Raw genomic sequence first — 17186 nt, forward strand, 5'->3', positions numbered from 1 at the left:
AATTCAACCCCGAAGCAAAGAGTCGTCAACGACGAAATTTGGGCTCGTCATTAGATGGAGTTCAAGGGCTGTAGGAGGGGCGAGGTCGCAGCGACCCCACCGAGCCGCGATGAGGAGGAGGAACTGCCCACCCATGTGAAAAGAGTGCGCCATTTCAACTCTAGCCCGGCATGGCTATAGTTTGTTGCAGGCTAAGAATTGTGGAACCACCTCCATCCGGAAAGCCCTCCAATCTTTCCACTTTAGTGGAGCGATCGCTGGAGAGGAGGCGAGTGGAAAGGAGGAAACCTCCAATCATACAGAGTTTTTGTAGGAGGGGCTTCACCAGAGACCCTCAGTAAGGACGCAATTGCCGTTGCGACCTTGATTGAGTAGGACGTTTAAAATCCCTCCAGCACAAGTGGCGGAAATACACGAGTCCTGGTTCTGCGTGTCGTTAGCTGATGTAAAATTCTTAAGCAAACAGTGTTCCCGTGCTTTGTGAAAATGTGGACGAACGTAAGCTTCGTTCGCAAAAAAAAAAGTGTTGGTATGAATCAAGTAGGCGCGGTATTTGTGTCACTTTGTGCCATGTAGGGGTGGGCAGTTTCAAATACTAGTATTTAAAATACGACTTTTTTGTATTTTGTGTTTCGTATTTAATTACTTATTCGTGATTGAATTTGTCAACTGTATTTAAATACTTAAAATTTAGGATTTAGAACGCATCGATTTCAAATACAGCCCCAAATACGCTTTTGGGCGCTGCTCTTCGCAATCAAATGTGATGGTAATTATTCTTCGCGAAAAGAGTCCTGTCATATGCAAAGCGCATGAAACTTGCTGCGCTTTGCGCGGAATTAACATTGAAAAATAGAGGAAGAGAAGAACAAGGAATGCTATCAGTACTGTTATTGCTTTTTTGGTTCTGCGATTTACTTTTTCAAGCACGTCGAATTAACGACATCATGCTTAAAAAGGCTTTTATGCATTAACTCAGTCTTTTCAATTAATCTTACACTAAATATATTGTTTTTCCTCACGCTATATCTGCCTTGAAGTTATGACAAACAAATTTTATGGTAAAATCTGCAAATTGATTTCCTAAGTCGATTCATAGTAGATATATACTCCACTTTTCATTTCGGTATGGTCTTTTTACCTGACTTAAATTTAAGTTGAAGATGTCACTTTGAAAACAAAACGTATTTGAAAAAGTATTTGAAGATTATGAAATACGCTGGTTGTATTTGTATCTGAATACTTTTCTTAAAAGTGTAATTTAATTCGTGATGAAGAACATTGTTGCAATATTATTCTGTATGTGCATCTAAATACATTTTTTATGTATTTTGCCCATCCCAGAATATGATCATGTATTTATCGCAGATATATATAATTGAAATATCAGTCAGTTTCTAGGGTGTCATTATAGGAAGCGAAAACCTATACCGAAGAAATCTGAATTAAATTGAGGTAAGAAGTCATTTGTTTAGGATTTATATCTCAATTTTATCGTTTTTAATGATTAAATTAATTGAAACATTTTAGTTTTCAGACAAATTTTTTACGAAGAGAAAAAAAATCAGCTACTCCAAATAACGTAGGTTAAGGTGCAGCAAATGAAGAAACAATTGGTACAAGTGTCTAGCTTCCGAAAAATTAAGGCTTTGAGTAAGTTGGAAACCTCTCGGGTAGAAACATTTCAATTGCAGTAACCGCGTCGATACTGGTCAATTTTCATCCATGGTCGGTAAGAGGTTCCAGCAGTTGCGCTCATCGCCTCCCGACGGACTCCACGACTACGCGCGACCAAGCGTTACCAAAAGCAGAGCTCGCGATAGAAGCGGAGCATTTACTGCATCCTCTCAGCGACTATATAGTCACGTCATAAAAAAAACAAAAAAAAAACGCCAGTGGAAGACCGGGTTTTGAAATCGAGCTAACCTTATCTCTAATACACACAGGTCCTATAAATGATGCGATTAATGTGTTCGCCTACGTAACGTACGCTAAAATTCTCTATAATGTCAAAGCATAGAAATTCCAGAGTTGCACGTGGATTCCTTAGTGCCTCCAGATGAGGGCGATCCACCCTCGGCCGTGTCATGGTATACGAGTCGGGTCGTAATCGGTCGACTTCAATAAACAAAATAATTTCACTCGCAAGAACGCCCCTTGGTTCCAGAAGGAGCATTGCACCCCTTTTGTTCGTGCTCGAACGCAGTCACGGTTCCCAATTCTTGCGCCGCAGTCAGTCACGCGGCTCAATAAATCGTTCAAGAAACACGATCACACAGACATGACGAAAGAATTATCTTCGGGCAGGCCTCATGTACGTCCCAATCATGTATTTGTTTTGTACATGCCTGGGACATGTCTGAAAACAGTTTTTGCATGACTAATGTTACCGTCATACAAAAAGAAAAAAAAAACCGGAAACGCGCATTACGCAGTGTGTGCAGCCTTTCTTTTGTATGGTGCACTAGCAGTGTGAGCGCGACGCTCGGGAGTCACGGCCGGCTCATTATACTCTATATATCATCCCGTGATATCGTTTTCTTTTTTTTTCCAATTAAAGTTATATCTGCTGAACTCAAATTTAGAAATTCACCACCTCATTTCGGACCGGAACAGACTCTACTAGGCGCCTTCATCGGTAGCCACAAATTCTTTGACAAAAAAATAAACAGCAACTAATAATTTCATTGCATTGTCGCTGCCTTTTTTCAACTTCTCCCACGTACTTTTTACGCTCAATTTATTTTTCCATTCATCACCAACCTGCCCAAGTTAATCTTCTACTTACATTTTTTTTTTTTTTGCTTCAAAAATTTTGCAGTTTGGACGGAGTCTGTGTTGTCGATTACGTTGATACCATAACAATGTGTCGCGTTCTGTGGTGTACTGGTACTCTTCTTTCGATATACTACCTCTGTATAATACGATTGCCTAATGTAAATAGTCTACGTGTGTCTCGCGTTAACCCCCCCCCCCTCCTTTTTTTTTTTTTTTTTTGCTTAGTTTTTTTGCATAATTTCCCGAGTCTGAAGGCTACATCGAGGAATAATTAAGGAACACCAAACTTTACCATCTAAGTTGTTCATCTGGACGAGTTAGTATAACAAAAATTCTTTAGCAAAAAAAACAAAAAACAAAAAAAAAAAAACGCGGCAGAATTTGGCGATTGTTTGGTCGCGCTGAACTGCGTCACGCACTGTGCATGTAATGAAAACAGTAGACTTAACTCCTAGGGCTTCAAAAAGTCTCCTTACACGAATCAGCCTGTGGTGGGGCTCTCGATTATTGATCGATATGGCGGCATTGTCTTAGAAATCTTAAACGCACCGTGTACACTTTGCCTGAATTACGGCGAGCATTTGTAGATAGGTTCAAACTGAAACCTAACCAGACAGAAACATCAGAATGGACGCTATTCACCGAGAAAGTGAGGAAGAAGAGGAGACGAGACGTGTTGACCTAAAACTAGCTGCTTTTGTCTCCACCGCACTCGTCGAAAGCGTTCGAATGCGGGAGCCAGGCGCCGGACGCCGTCGCTCTAATTTGTTTGGCGAGTGCAGTAGAGGTCAGCCTTTAGGTCTACCCCCTAATCATTGCGTTCGGTCTTCTGACGTGTCCTCATCCTCTAGCTCAGTTTCTCGGCGCATAGTCACCGACAAGCTGAAAACGGCATGGAGGAGCTTGAGTTGCCCCGCTTCCAGCGCGGGCTTTCTCCTTCGCCAACAGTTGGGCGTCTCGTACCCCTCGAGAGCGCGTCGCCAAAATACGGCGGAAGGCATGGAACGCATGCCGGAGCCCGGGCGTTCCAAAGACACCACATGCCGTCCTCACTATGTCGGTGACTAGAAAAGTGTCGATGCGGAAATTATTTGGAAATCGCCGCTCTATACATTAACTTTGAAGGCGCGCAGTAGTATTAACTGGCAGTAAAACTGACACTCTAAAAATATATATATATAAGTCGCGAAATTGCCTTCTTGTCTCTTCCGGCAAGCAGAACTTCTTAAGCTGAAACTCTTTCTGCCGACATGTTTCGACCTTACGACTGTCTATAGCAGGGGTTGCCAAGCTGCGGCTCTTCGCGTGTTAAAGTGCGGCTCGTGGCTCCCTCCACCCCCCCCCCCCCCCCCCACCCACTCCCCCGCCTCCCTCCCGGTCACAGGAGCACCTCCCCAAAAAGAGAAATGGAACGCGTTTTAAATCGAAAGACAGGTTGCGGTGTCGTAGTTTTGTGCTGCTGTTATCTTACATACAGATGGAGTGCATTTGACTCGAACATATTCAAAGTAGTTCGAGTTTCGCTTATTGCTCTGGATATAACTTTGCTCCCCCCGCGGCTCTTGGACGTTTCGTGGTTTTGTTTGCGGCTCTAAGGTCGAGTCAGCCTGGCCACCCCTGGTCTATAGCTTTGAAAAGAGATATTTATATACGCCAACTTTCCCACATACTATATACCAGCGGTCTCAAACAGGCGACCCGCGGGCCGCATGCCGCCCGCGACTCGCTGGAACGCGGCCCGCAGGTAACCGGCTTCCCGTCCCGGTTCCCATGCGCTAGAAATGGCATGCGCCATAGTGATCCCATCTCGCCAATTCATTTCCGTTCGAAAAGTAGCTGTGCTCTTTTAACATATTCACATAGTTTATACTTATCTGTGCTCATTTCCCCTTTGTTTCGCTTTATTTCTTTTTTTTTTTTTTTTTGCTTCCCAGCTTTTTGTAATGTACAACAATTACGCTACTGCTGCAACCGCGAACTATTCGTTTCAGGATACATCTCGGCTGCGCAAACCCTTGATCAGCAAGAGTCGCTGCCTAAGATAAAGCTACGAGGAGGGGAATAGAGCCTTCAAAGTATTTGTTCAGAGTATTGTAATAAAAATCGTCAGGAAAGCAAGAACTGTCAAATTAACTGATTGATTTTTTAGAGACATGTTAAACTTGGTTAATTTCCGAGTGAATTAAGCAACGAAAACGACAGTGCAATTTCTCTCTTATCCCATTAAAAATGCTAGCAAGTTGGCGGGGCGGTGTCAATTTAATTCTGATATCACATGACGTGAGGCCCAAAGTAGTCATATAAACCAATCAAATCTAAAAATGTCACTGACAAAACTGTGAGTTACAACAAGCATAGAGGACGATGTCTTTTCTTTTTAAAATCGTCTGACTCCCCCTCCCTCCCCCTGGTGTTGCGTTGGCCCTCGACTTTTCCGGTATGGGATATTTGGCCCCCAGCCTGAAATGAGTTTGAGACCACTGGTATATACGTGCAACACCGGACGTCGTAGGCGACCGAGAAAACGCGGGCTAGAGGGCGAGGGCAGGCCAGCGACTGCACACGTATTTTTCATTCTTCTGAGTCACGTGATATGCGCGGCGAGTGCAAGGAGCGTGCAGCCTTGTGTGATTTTTCGCGGAAGGCCCATTAAAACCAAAATAGTGCAAAAGGTCTCTGGTTTGTTTTTCTTACGTACAATTCGAATGTTTTAGCAATTTTCACGATCTGTGAAACAAACGTCGAGAATTCAAAAACAAAAAAGATTGGAATACTTCGCTAGCATCGGGTGAAGCGTTACCAGGCGAATGACATTTTTTTTTTTTTTCATCGAGGTTCGCTGGTATTCTGTAACCACTATCTTATGAACTGCTGTATAAAAATCTGACCTAGTCTGCGCCTTGTTCTTTGCCCTTTCAGCTAAGAGGTTTTGCGTAATTTACTTCGCACTACTACCGACAACGCAGCATACACACACACACAAAAAAAAAGATGCGGCAAAATAGGATCGGACAACATACTACTGCGTTACAACTGCCCAGCAACACAATATCACGCGTCCAAATAGGACCCGCCGAAATAGCAAAGAGGCGAGGCTGCATGGCGATGAAGCGAGTAGACGGCGAGTGGATATGTTTTAATGAAAGCGCGGGTGATTTCAGAAAAAGTGGCCGGTAGACATCGTAACTTTAATTTACGTTCATACGTCGGTGCCTGATGTCTATAAAACGTCAATCCACGATTCGTTTATCAATCTTTTCTACGCAAAACTGCCAAAAATCTCAAATGCAATAATTAATTTTTCAGACGATGAAAAGGTGCACTGCCGAATTTACGCGCACCGTCGTACGGGTCAATTTGGATGATGGAAGAGTTAAGCGATATTATGAGGAAGAGTTTATGAAGCATCGGAAAATAAGTATTTTAGTGCGCACTAATATATATCTCGTTTGTTTCTTTTCATTTGTATTCTTTTTTTTTTTTTCAAGATATGTCGTATCTAGTATTTAATTGTCACAATTTGATCGAATATTCTAACGATAAATTAAAACAACATTATGTAGAGCTCAAATATTATTGATAAGGTTGTCAACATGTTGACAGGCAAACACAAAGTCAACTGCCAACAGAAAACATAACTAACGCCGATCGGAAATAATTTCATATCTTTTAAAGCGTGTTAGCTGTTCTCTTACATATGTGAGCTCATTTTTAATATCAAGATATATGTTGCGTAATACGAGTAAAGGAGTGTCGCGCAGAGTGGGCGAAATAGGGGCTTGCGCAGGGTCGAAATCGCGAGCTGATTTGTCGATGGCACAAACACATTCGGCACGAGGACCTTAAAAATGCCTGTGGAACAGGGCTACAAACACGCTTTTATATAAATGCGTCAGAGATGGCCTAAAATTATACTATGTTTGTTTTTCGCTTCTCTTTTTTTTAATTGTGATACATATTTTTAATGTTAAAGAATTCGTTCTTGTCTCCAATTTTAAGATATTTATAATAAAATAGGTGTCAAGGGACTGTATCTGTTGTCGCGTGCAAAACTGAGATTTTTTTCTTTCTTTGTGAGGAATAAATTTTTAAGCGTTAATTTAGTTGTGTTTTAAAATAGCTCGTGCGAAGATTTGGAATAAAGTTTTTTTTTTTTTTTTTTCGTATAACAGCATAATTTTATCTAACCTAATTCAGGAGCAATTGCTCTTCAGCTTTAAAACTAAATGTATAAAAATTTGAGAGCAACTCACCTTTTGTTCACCTATCCGCGCGTCGAAATCACAGCATCCACTTCGATGACAAACAGCGAAACGAACAAACAATAAAAGACACCTCCGCCGTGTCCGCCGACGGGTCGAAACGGCGAGCAAATGGCGAACCAACTCAATCGGCCCCAGCACCGACCGGTCGCAGACGTCCGCGCAAACGACAAAATTAACAAAATAAAATAAGAAAAATCTAAACTTCACGCGGCTCCGTCAGAAACTCGCAGCTGAACGAGCGCCAACGAACCTCGTGGTGGTGGAAGGCTCAGAAACCGCAGGATCGAAGTCTCCCCGTGGAGCGCACAAAAGGCTCGAACCCCGGAACCGCTCTTCCCTACTCCCCACCCCTCTCTCCCTCCCCCGTGACGTCACGTCGACCAGTGACAGACCGAGTCCCTCGGCAGCTCGCTCGTCGATTGGCCGCCGCCGTCGGCCGACTCTTGCCGGGCACCTCCTCTCGCGAGAGTTGACGGGAGCTTTACCCGCCGCGCTCCCGAACGAGGACCCTGGGGACACGCGTCAAAAAGACCCGCCTCTCTAGACTCGTTTTTTTCCCTTTTTGTCGGCCGCGGTGTTCGGTTTCGGCCATTGCCGCTGGCTCTTTCGGCGCCTACGACTGACCTTGGGAGACAATCGCAGTCTCGGCATTTTCTCGGTAGGTAGGACGAACACGGCAAGGCAACCTGGGTGGGATGGTGCGCAGTAAATGCTCTTCTGTCGCCACGGGACGTGCTGTTTCCTGCGGTCGAGGCAAGACGCCACCGACACGGCGACGGCTCTGGGCACTCCTTGCGGAAATTGCTTTTGGATCAAAGGGGCCTTTCCTCCTTTTGAAGGAGGGATAAGGGGGGATATGGAGACATGTGTTTGGTGTTTGAGGTGTGTCGAGACGAATATCCCCGCTGCTCACTAATTAATCGCTTTTCTGCGGCGGCGCGTTTACGTTCGCCGCGGGAAAGATCTGGAAGGGTTTTTCAGGATCCTTTCCTGTTATTCTCGTAGTTTTTTCCTGCCGGTAAAGTCTCGCCTTTCCTCAGCTATCAGCGAGTGAGCTGAACTTTCTTTGTTTTTTACTTAATTAGTTATTTTCGGGTCTCGTTCTATTCGATGGCAAATGGCACAAAATAAAGGCAGTAGATACCCTCTTTTTAGGGAGAGCATCCAAAAGCCTGTGTCAGGTCAAAATAACTGCCTTATTCTGTGCAGTATTTGTGTGAAGCTATAGCGAAAGTATATGTATATATATATATATATATATATATATATATATATATATATATATATATATATATATATATATATATATATATATATATATATGTACGTGTGTGTGTGTGTGTGTGAGTAATATTCTCTTTTTATCACACTATTTGTAGTTACTCTTTTCTTTACCCAGTTTATCTTAACACACACAAAAAAAAAAAACTCCAGCTTTTGTAATTAAAGCGCAACATATATAAAATAACGTTCAACTGATTACAAGTAATCAACAAACACTTTTTACAAGTTCATTAAGCAACACTGGCGATCGCCATTTCTCGGGCATGAAGCGTGTGATTGGTTCCGAGTCAAAGCCGAACGCTGACGCAATACTCGTGCACAATACAGGCTCAGCCCCTACAATGGCAGACTCGAATAATTGGCGGGACAACTACTATATCCGTTTTTACCTCAAGAACCATAGTAAAAAAAAAAAAAGTTCGGCTGCTCGCGAAGCATTACTAATTTTCCCATTAATGTGGAAGATTAAGGCACATGTTGGTGAATTTTACATTAGATACATGTTGTCCTATCAAGACGTACACGTTCGAAACGCCAAAAGCATCGCCTTTTCCTCCGACAACCAAACCTCGTAAGAACTACTTTCTGACGCGTATCAACAATGCGCAAAACTCTTTTTTTATTATTATTATTACTATCGAGGTGAAAACGGGTATAGGGGTTACTCCCTTTTGAAAATGGTATATTGATTTGCTTGCAACGAACTTGTTCGTCCGTAACGGACGAAAAAGTTCGCCCGGTTCAACGCGAGAAAAGCACGTATGGTTTTCAAGCTTTCCAAGAGTTCCCGTCCCGTGCTTAGACATTTCGGTGGATAAACTCTGTCCAGCAAATATGCGACGAACCAGCGGCAAACTTTGTTCGGCGTCACGTTCGTTCTGCGCGCAGCAACACGTGCACTGCTGTAGGGCGTACGCGGAGCGAATGGCGCCGGGCGATATTGGTCGCTTGTTCGCACGGAGTCCAACCTTTGGGAGCCGCTGTTTTGACGCATAAAAGCGAGCGCCAGAGGCGCTCGCTTTCTCACACTTCTCATACATCACACCAACGACCACACTCAACCACACTGCTCATACATCACACCAACGACCACCACACAATCACACTGCTCATACATCATGCCAACGACAGTCGCACACAGATTCGAACAGCGAGTCACAGCGATATCCGTGCTTGGAATGCCGCGTAGTAATGAGTTCCAAAAAAACAAAAAAAAAACATGGCACGCGACATTCAAGTTACGGATGTTGCGGTGAGTCGTGTTTTCAGACTGCGCTTTGTAAGATGTATGAGGAGTGTGACCCCGGCTTTAGGCGTTCCACGAGATTTCGATTCATGGTCACCTAAAAGGTGAACAAGGAGCCTCGTGCACTTTACGTGATTCCAAAGTGAAGCGATATGCTAGCTCACATTACATCGTCCTCGGCGCAAAAAAAAAAATCTATATATCTATATATATATATATATATATTATGGTGTGGTTTTTTATGCCCAGGGCAACGGAACGGGGTTTTGATAGGGTATACCATCAACGATAACGCTACTCTTGAATCGGGTATTATACAAGTCCATGCCCAGGGCGACGGAACCGGAGATATTTATATGGTATATCATCTACGATGATACTGCTCATGGATGAGGTATCATACGAGTGTAAGCACGGCATTGGGTGAACGGGAAAAAAATCACGGGCTTACCGAGTCTCAACAGTTTGGAATGCCACTTGGTCGTAATGCTCGTGAACATACGTATATTTTTTTAAATACAAATATTGTGATGAGACTATATTTTATTTTTCTCTGGCTTTCACCCGAGGTTTCGTTCACACCCTTTGCGCTGACTCAAGGTTGAATTCAAAATTTGCACTTTTCCCATTTGGAGAGGAGAGGCGGAGTAAAAAGCAACTCGGGTGCTGCTTGATAAGTTTCTGGCTTTCCTACAGCAGCAGAGAAACAGCGTGTATATGCACAATATTCAAAATAGTAATAGACACACACAGAAGTACAAAGTAGTACGAAGGAGTAAATTAAAAGCAATCAATCAATTTAAATTTCGGCTATTCGCAAATAATACAATGCTCCCTTACAAATACTGGACGCCCGTTTTTCCTGGCTTCGCTCAAGATATTTATATTCAATTCAGTTAAACGATTTAAAAAAAAAACGGGGTGCAGTACATCTAGACATCTGATTACCATAGTTAGTTCTGGAGTGCGGTGCTAACCACGTGTCGCGACAAGTATTATAAACGGCTTTCCTAAGTGTGTTTTTTTTTTTCTTTTTTACGCGTTTTTTGAAAGATTATTTTTTTAATCGAACTATTACTTCAGTGATAAGTGGACTGTTCAAACGCGACGAATTATTTATAAGAAGTATTTCCTCAGCTACACCATTCAAAATCAAAAGTTTCCGAGCCGAAAGAAACCAACTATTTAAAACTATTTCAAACATACCCTGGTGTCACAAAACTTTAAATTTTGCACGAGGTTTTTTTATCAGTACCAAATTTACGGGTATTTTTGTTCGTAGAAGTTTAAATAAAGAAGTCGAAGGCCAGGAGCTTCCCTGCTCTCTTTAACGTAGTTCATGCGGTATAGTAGTGTCGCCGTGTAAACATGGGTGCACGATGCCCGTTAAAGACACCAGCTTTGCAGTCATACTTCAAAGTCTATATTGCTTTTCTAGAGCGCTGAACTAGAATAGCCAATTCTAATAGCATATCAACGTCTCAAAGTACATATAAGAGGTAAGCAAAGTAGTGCAAAGGAGTACACGCAAGATAATTTATCTAGCTCTTGAAGCACCGAGTGTGTTTCGTATGCATAAATAATTACTAACACCGTACTCAAATTCTTAATCGCATCTTCGTTTGTTCTTCCGCCGTACTTACCTTTCACACTGCTCTAGTTCAGGGGTCGGCAACCTTTTCGCTGCTGTGGGTCAAATCGAAGCGAGACGGCGACGGTCCGTGACGGTTGAAAATTGAGAGAAGGGGGAGATGGAGGGGGGGAGGGGGTGGTGTTGCCGATCAGCTTTTGAACAGAACGATATCACACAAGTGAACTGCCATGCCCTGCGGTGCACGCTGTATCCTGCGAGTCTCTTGGAGCCCAGGTTCCGTTTCCATCATTTTCAAGGGCACACAGTTCTTATTCCAACATCTAAAGACCCATACAAACTGAAAGCCATCAGTTCAATTGCTCTTTGTAATGATGGCCTAAAAGATTTATGCTGAAATTCTGACCAATCATTGGCCAGAAGCTTTATATAGCGAGCCTCTGTATGTGGCAGGGAGGTGATTTCCAACAGTTTATACGGGATACGATTGCCTTAATTACTGCTTGTTGATGCATCACTTTGGTGCACGACGACTGTGGATATTTGGTACATACAATGAATGCCCGTAGAAAACTAACCCCTTGACGTGCTGTTTCAGAACTAATACGTCCGATTACACAAGGTCTGCAACCAACAATATTTATTGCGACATTAGTCCTCGAAAGTATATGTGTGTGTGTCTATGTGATTGGAAGGGGGGGAGGGGGGGGGGTGCGTTTTAGTAGCGTGCCAGGGTCCGTATCATATGGCCTCGCAGGCCGGACCTGGCCCGCGGGCCGCCGGTTGCCGACCCCTGCTTTAGTTGATCGCTCAGACATAACTAGAGCGAAGTTCGGCTGATCAATCATGTGAACTATGCATATACTTCTCTCACCCTCCTCTCCAAATTCATCAAAGCTACGAGCCTCCTGCCCCGTACCATGGAAGCATCCGCTTTGCCAGGGGAGTTACGTGATACATGCTTAGCACCGACCCGATATAGACAGCTCGAAGCTTTAACCTCAGATTACAAATTAAAAAAAACAACAAAAGATGTACGTTTTTGGGGACTTGACCCAGCTCCTCTCCATGCTTATTGGTTATGTCTCTTTCGTTTTATCTTGACGTGTTTTTCGTTTCGTTTGAAAGTTGCTTCACTAACCGCGCTCCTCGTAAATGAATCTTCGCCCGCCGGTCCCTGTTAGTGTACGTGACGTCCTCCAGACGGTACGCGGCGTGCCCTTTCGTTCACCCCAGAAGGCAACCTTCGCCATTTTCTTTGGTCTCGGGAGTTATTTATGTCCCCAGAGAAACAACCAGTTCAGGGTACCCCAGATTTGCAAAAAGAGGAGACCACATAGACTGCTCGGGTGGTCTGTCCTTCGCATTTCTTTAACTGCCTTGCTCCCCTCTCAATGTTTTCATTGTAGTTATTTTTTCCTCTTTCTTCTTGGACTTTGTCGCGTATGTAGGCTTCCTATTTCTTCTGCGTGGTGCGCGTTCTCTTCTGTGCCGACGCCGAAGCCTCGATTACGAGCCTGTAGCTGTTGCGGCATGCGTTGTCGACGCTCCCCCTCCCTCTCGTCCGGTCTCCCCGCGTAATTGGAGAAGGGGGCCACAGCTCCTTCGCACCACCGCTGTTTCTCTTCTCCGGAGTCTGTCTCGTTGTCTGTGGTCCCGGAAGGCACACCCCGAAGGGACGAACAAGAATGCGCTCGCATGTTTCTTCACCCGCGATCCTCTGGTGTCAATTTAAGTACACTTGACCAGAGCGGAAAGATGGTAAAGACCGATGGTTTTGCCAGGTCCCGCTCTAAAACCCCCCCTCCCCCCTCCCCCCCCCGCCCCCCCCCCCCCCCCCCCCCCTCTGCTTGCTTCGAACCCTCTACTTCTGGTGACGGCTGTTGAAGGGCGCGTGTTTTCTCAAAACATCCTTCGGCAAAAAGAGAAAAAGAAAAAAATAATTACTTTGAACAGCACGTAGATATAAAGACGGGGTTTAGCAAACTGAAGAGCAGCTAATGTCACTCCAGAAATTGATTTCGATAGTAGGGGTACATAGACAACGTCTTAAAGTTAAACCTTCTTGAGATTCCGTGCAGTCATGCCCCGGTGCAACAAATCTATTGAGCATTTATGTACCCGGGGAGGCAGCAGTGTCCCCGCATACACTGGAGCGCGATGTTGTGACGCCCCCCTCCTGTCGCAGTCGATATTTCTTAAAGGGACACTGACAGGATATTTATGCTTGCGAAGATTTTTATTTGTGAATGACACATGAGAGCCCAACTAGCCCGAAATTCTTTTTCTCTTTGCCCGAAAACCGCCGATCGAGAACTGACTGGTTTGAGTCGCGCGCCCTCTCTTCTCCGTGGTCACGTGCCGTTTGCTATGGCTTAGACACAACCACCAAATATAATCAAAGTCTAGGGTCATCGAAGGCACACACTCAATATTAAAATTGGAAAATAAATATGATACTTGTTTCTTGTGGCTTCTAAAAAACCGCAAATACATTGATCGAAGAAAAAAAGTTGCTCAGCCACGTGACTTCCGCCAACTCTCTCCTCCTCTATATTTCTTCTTCCTCCCCAGTCACGTTTCGGTTTCAATTTCGAGCAGTGCCTTTTTTTTTTTTTAGATTATTAAAAGCATGCTTGACGTTGTAGCAAAATATTGATTGCGTAGTCTTCTGACACCAAAATAAATTTCCTGGCAAAAAATTAAACATTGTAGGTGGCGTAAGTGTCCCTTTAAGGAGCCTGGCGAACGAAGTTCTTGTCTCCAAGAACGAAGAACTTCGGAACACAAAGAAGACCAGTCTCCGGTGCTAATTTCCCGGCTCGAGGCACATCTTCGCGTTCTGTGTCAGGTTCCCACTGCTATAAAAGACTGCCCGGTCGTAACGAGACACATACGGAGGAGCTTACAGAGGCCCTGAAAAATTAATATTTGTGCGCCAATATTTGTTGAGGAGCGAACCTCTCACTAGAATTCGGAAGTAATTTGTAATTTGAGTGGAAGTTAGGTAGTGTACAAGCGCCGACGGCGACCCAGCTGGCGCGATGTGTTGTATCGTGTCGGTGCCAAAGCGGATTCAAATGGCAGCAAGGAGCTGTTGCGCATAAAGACCGCACATCACGAGCGACGCGGGCTCGCCAGTGCTATAAGTAGAACAGCTCGACACTCTTGGACAGACATTGGGGCTGCAGGTCGACATAAAGTCTTACCTATAGGGATGTTTTTTAGGGGCGAAGCTCCCTAGATCTAGCCACGTCCGTATGTCCGTCCGCCGTCGGGTGCACGTGCTCCTACTCGTAAGCTCACGTGCTCGTGTAGGGAAAAAAAACAACAACCGCATCTCCACGTGGTGTATGATGTTGATTGGGGCGAAGTGCTGGTTACTCTGGTGGTGCTTGTCTGCGTAGACGGTGAGCCGCAGCATGCCGAGCCTTTCGTTCGTTTTCATCCATGTCAGAAAAAGAATGTGTGGTATGGAACGTATACGCATTTGAGCATTTGACCGCAGCGTGACATGGATGAAAACGAACGAAAGCTCGGCATGCTGCGGCTCGGCGTCTACGCAGACAAGCACCACCAGAGTACAGTGTTCCAGAGCTCCGCCTCAATCAACATCATTCACCACGTCGAGATGCGGTTGTTTTTTTAGGTCAACCATCTAAAAAACTATCTTCTACGTTTCATTTTTTTTTTTTCTCTCGATCATTTGCTGTGATAAAGGCAGCGGCAGGCCGCTGGGCGGCACCGCCACCCCGCGTCCCTAAAGCACCTTGATAAAAGCGTTTTTTATAACTACCGCCAACCATTGTTGTGGAAGCGTGCAAGACACCGGCGAGCGGGTGCTCCGCCATTCACCTCCAACGTCCGCTCATTTTAGTGTTTTAGTGCTGCGCCGCCATTTGTTTCCAATGGGCCCTCGAGACACGGGCATCGCGCACAGGCGCATTTTACGCTACTTGAAAGACAAACGCTAACACATCGAAGGGCTTTAGGCGTCCCATGGAATGTCAAGGAGCCAGATTGGCCTCCGTTTTGTGGCTGGCTCTCGCGTTTTCGAGATCGCGTGCGCACCTCCGCCGGGTGTATCGTGCTTTTGTCGTCTCCTCTTCCTTAGTTTCTTCCATTTAGGCTCTCATCTATCGTATATATCAGCGTCGAAACCACACTCAATGCTAGAAAGTAGGTGTCCATGATGACCTGGTGATCAGCTTGAATGTGATCATCCTGGCCATGCTCGTTGACCTTGCGACGTCGCCGCGCTCTGAAGGGAAGGAGGCACAGGTTTTGTGTCCGGCGGAGTTGGTGCTGCCGAAGAGAGGAAAAAGGAAACAAACGCTACGGTCCTTTGCAACGTGAAAGACGCGCGGAAAAGCGGCTAACGCGTTGCCGTGGCATCGCTACGTCACTATTTACGCCTCTTCTCATTGGCTACTTTCTTTTGACTCGACAAACGCGAGCCTTCAACTGCGCACGGGCAGGTTGTCTTGACGGCGCCCAACGGCGAGCCGCTGAAGGTGAAAACTGCATCCCGCGGCGGCCAGCGGCGCGCGGCAAGCATCCGCGACGCTAGTGCGGTTGGGCCTTAACCCGGACGTGATGTGCAGAAGTTCGTCACTCCCACGTGAATTCGCTGTCGCACCAGCGCATTGGATTCGCGCCAGATGCAGCGTCGGAAACACGTGACTTTGTTCACGGAGACGCAGTCAAGAAGCCGTTACAGCAACCTTACGATGGCCCAAAGTGTTATACACGGGGAACAACTTTCTGTGGCCATGAAGAGAAAGCCAGGGAGGGGAGAAGGCAGGCAGAGCTAACGGCTCTGCGTTATCACGCCAAGTAGTTTCGGACTTTTTTTGGTTTCGGTTTCACGGTGGGCTTTGGCGTGCCAGGCACGCAGTTGCTACTGCTCGTATTTTCGTACAAGGATCGCGGTTGAGGGTGCTGAACCGCGATCACTGATCGTACATGTATATCCGCGTCTCTTTACCAACATTTCACCCGTCTTTAAACACAGACCAACGGTTTGGCTCAAGCTCCCGGACCGACCTACAAAGTAAATTACACCTTGGTCGATCCCCCGGAATTTCATTTGTCTTGCGACCGACACAAATATGCAGCGTCGATTTAAGAAATGCCGGCAATTTTATCAGCGCTACAGTTTTTTGAGGTCATTGACACGTAAACTCTTCTGGTGCTGAAAAATCATAGCGCGCCGCAATACACTAAAACAGAAGCGTGCACACGCCAAGGCGCGAACTGAAATTCTATTTGGATGGCGTTGAGTTACCGCTGGGGTTGGTGTCGCACCACAGCTCGAATCACGTATAGCAAAAGCTCGCGCTGAAGAACCCAGGGATCCTGGGCTCGATCCCCAGCCCTGTTACGTTAGCGCCTGTCCTGTCCACTTCTTCGTCTGTCCTCGTCCTATTGTAATTTAATTATGTGTAACCAACTAGCCCGCCAGAATGTTTTAATCCTGTTACGCCGGTGAGCTCGCAAACCAGCCGGTATAAGGAAACAATAGAGAGTTCCGGTTTCCTCTGTCTCACTTGTGCGTACACGTTGCACACCCCTTGCTTGGTTTGTTTTGACCACTCTTGGTTGAAACCTTCGTGAAAATACTATGGGGAAGAGGGCGACCACACAGAAGGTACCAACGATCAGGGTGTCGAATCAGAACCGAACCGAACCGAAAACCGGAATCGAACCGTTATTTTTAGCTGAACCGGAGCTTAAAGGGGCCATGAAACGAATTTTGGGTTGGGATGAATGATTTTAAATTGGGACTTTACTAATCGCATATCGTTTAGTTGGCCAAAAGGAAGAGGCTAGAAAGTCAAAAGCCAGCTTTTCGGTACGAACATTTGAAAATATAGCGGACTATTTTGTACCTTCTTGCCTTCGAAAGCTTTCGCCTTTTCACTATGATACATCCGCGGTTCCAAAAGCGCGTCACCGGCGCCAAACTGACGTCAGCAGAATCCAGCTCACGCATTGGACACGAGAACTGCGTCACTCTGAC

At 45.3% G+C, this 17186-nt stretch overlaps 1 protein-coding gene across 1 annotated transcript in view; it reads right to left on the reverse strand.

The window, feature by feature from the left end:
* LOC115331878 (uncharacterized protein K02A2.6-like) overlaps positions 1 to 17186 on the reverse strand; it is a 64638-nt gene that overhangs the window by 928 nt on the left and 46524 nt on the right. The gene's annotated exons all lie outside the window — the stretch shown is intronic.

Source organism: Ixodes scapularis, unplaced genomic scaffold (assembly GCF_016920785.2).
Source record: "Ixodes scapularis isolate PalLabHiFi unplaced genomic scaffold, ASM1692078v2 PGA_scaffold0__279_contigs__length_252992795, whole genome shotgun sequence".
In the NCBI taxonomy this organism is placed as follows: Eukaryota; Metazoa; Arthropoda; class Arachnida; order Ixodida; family Ixodidae; genus Ixodes; species Ixodes scapularis.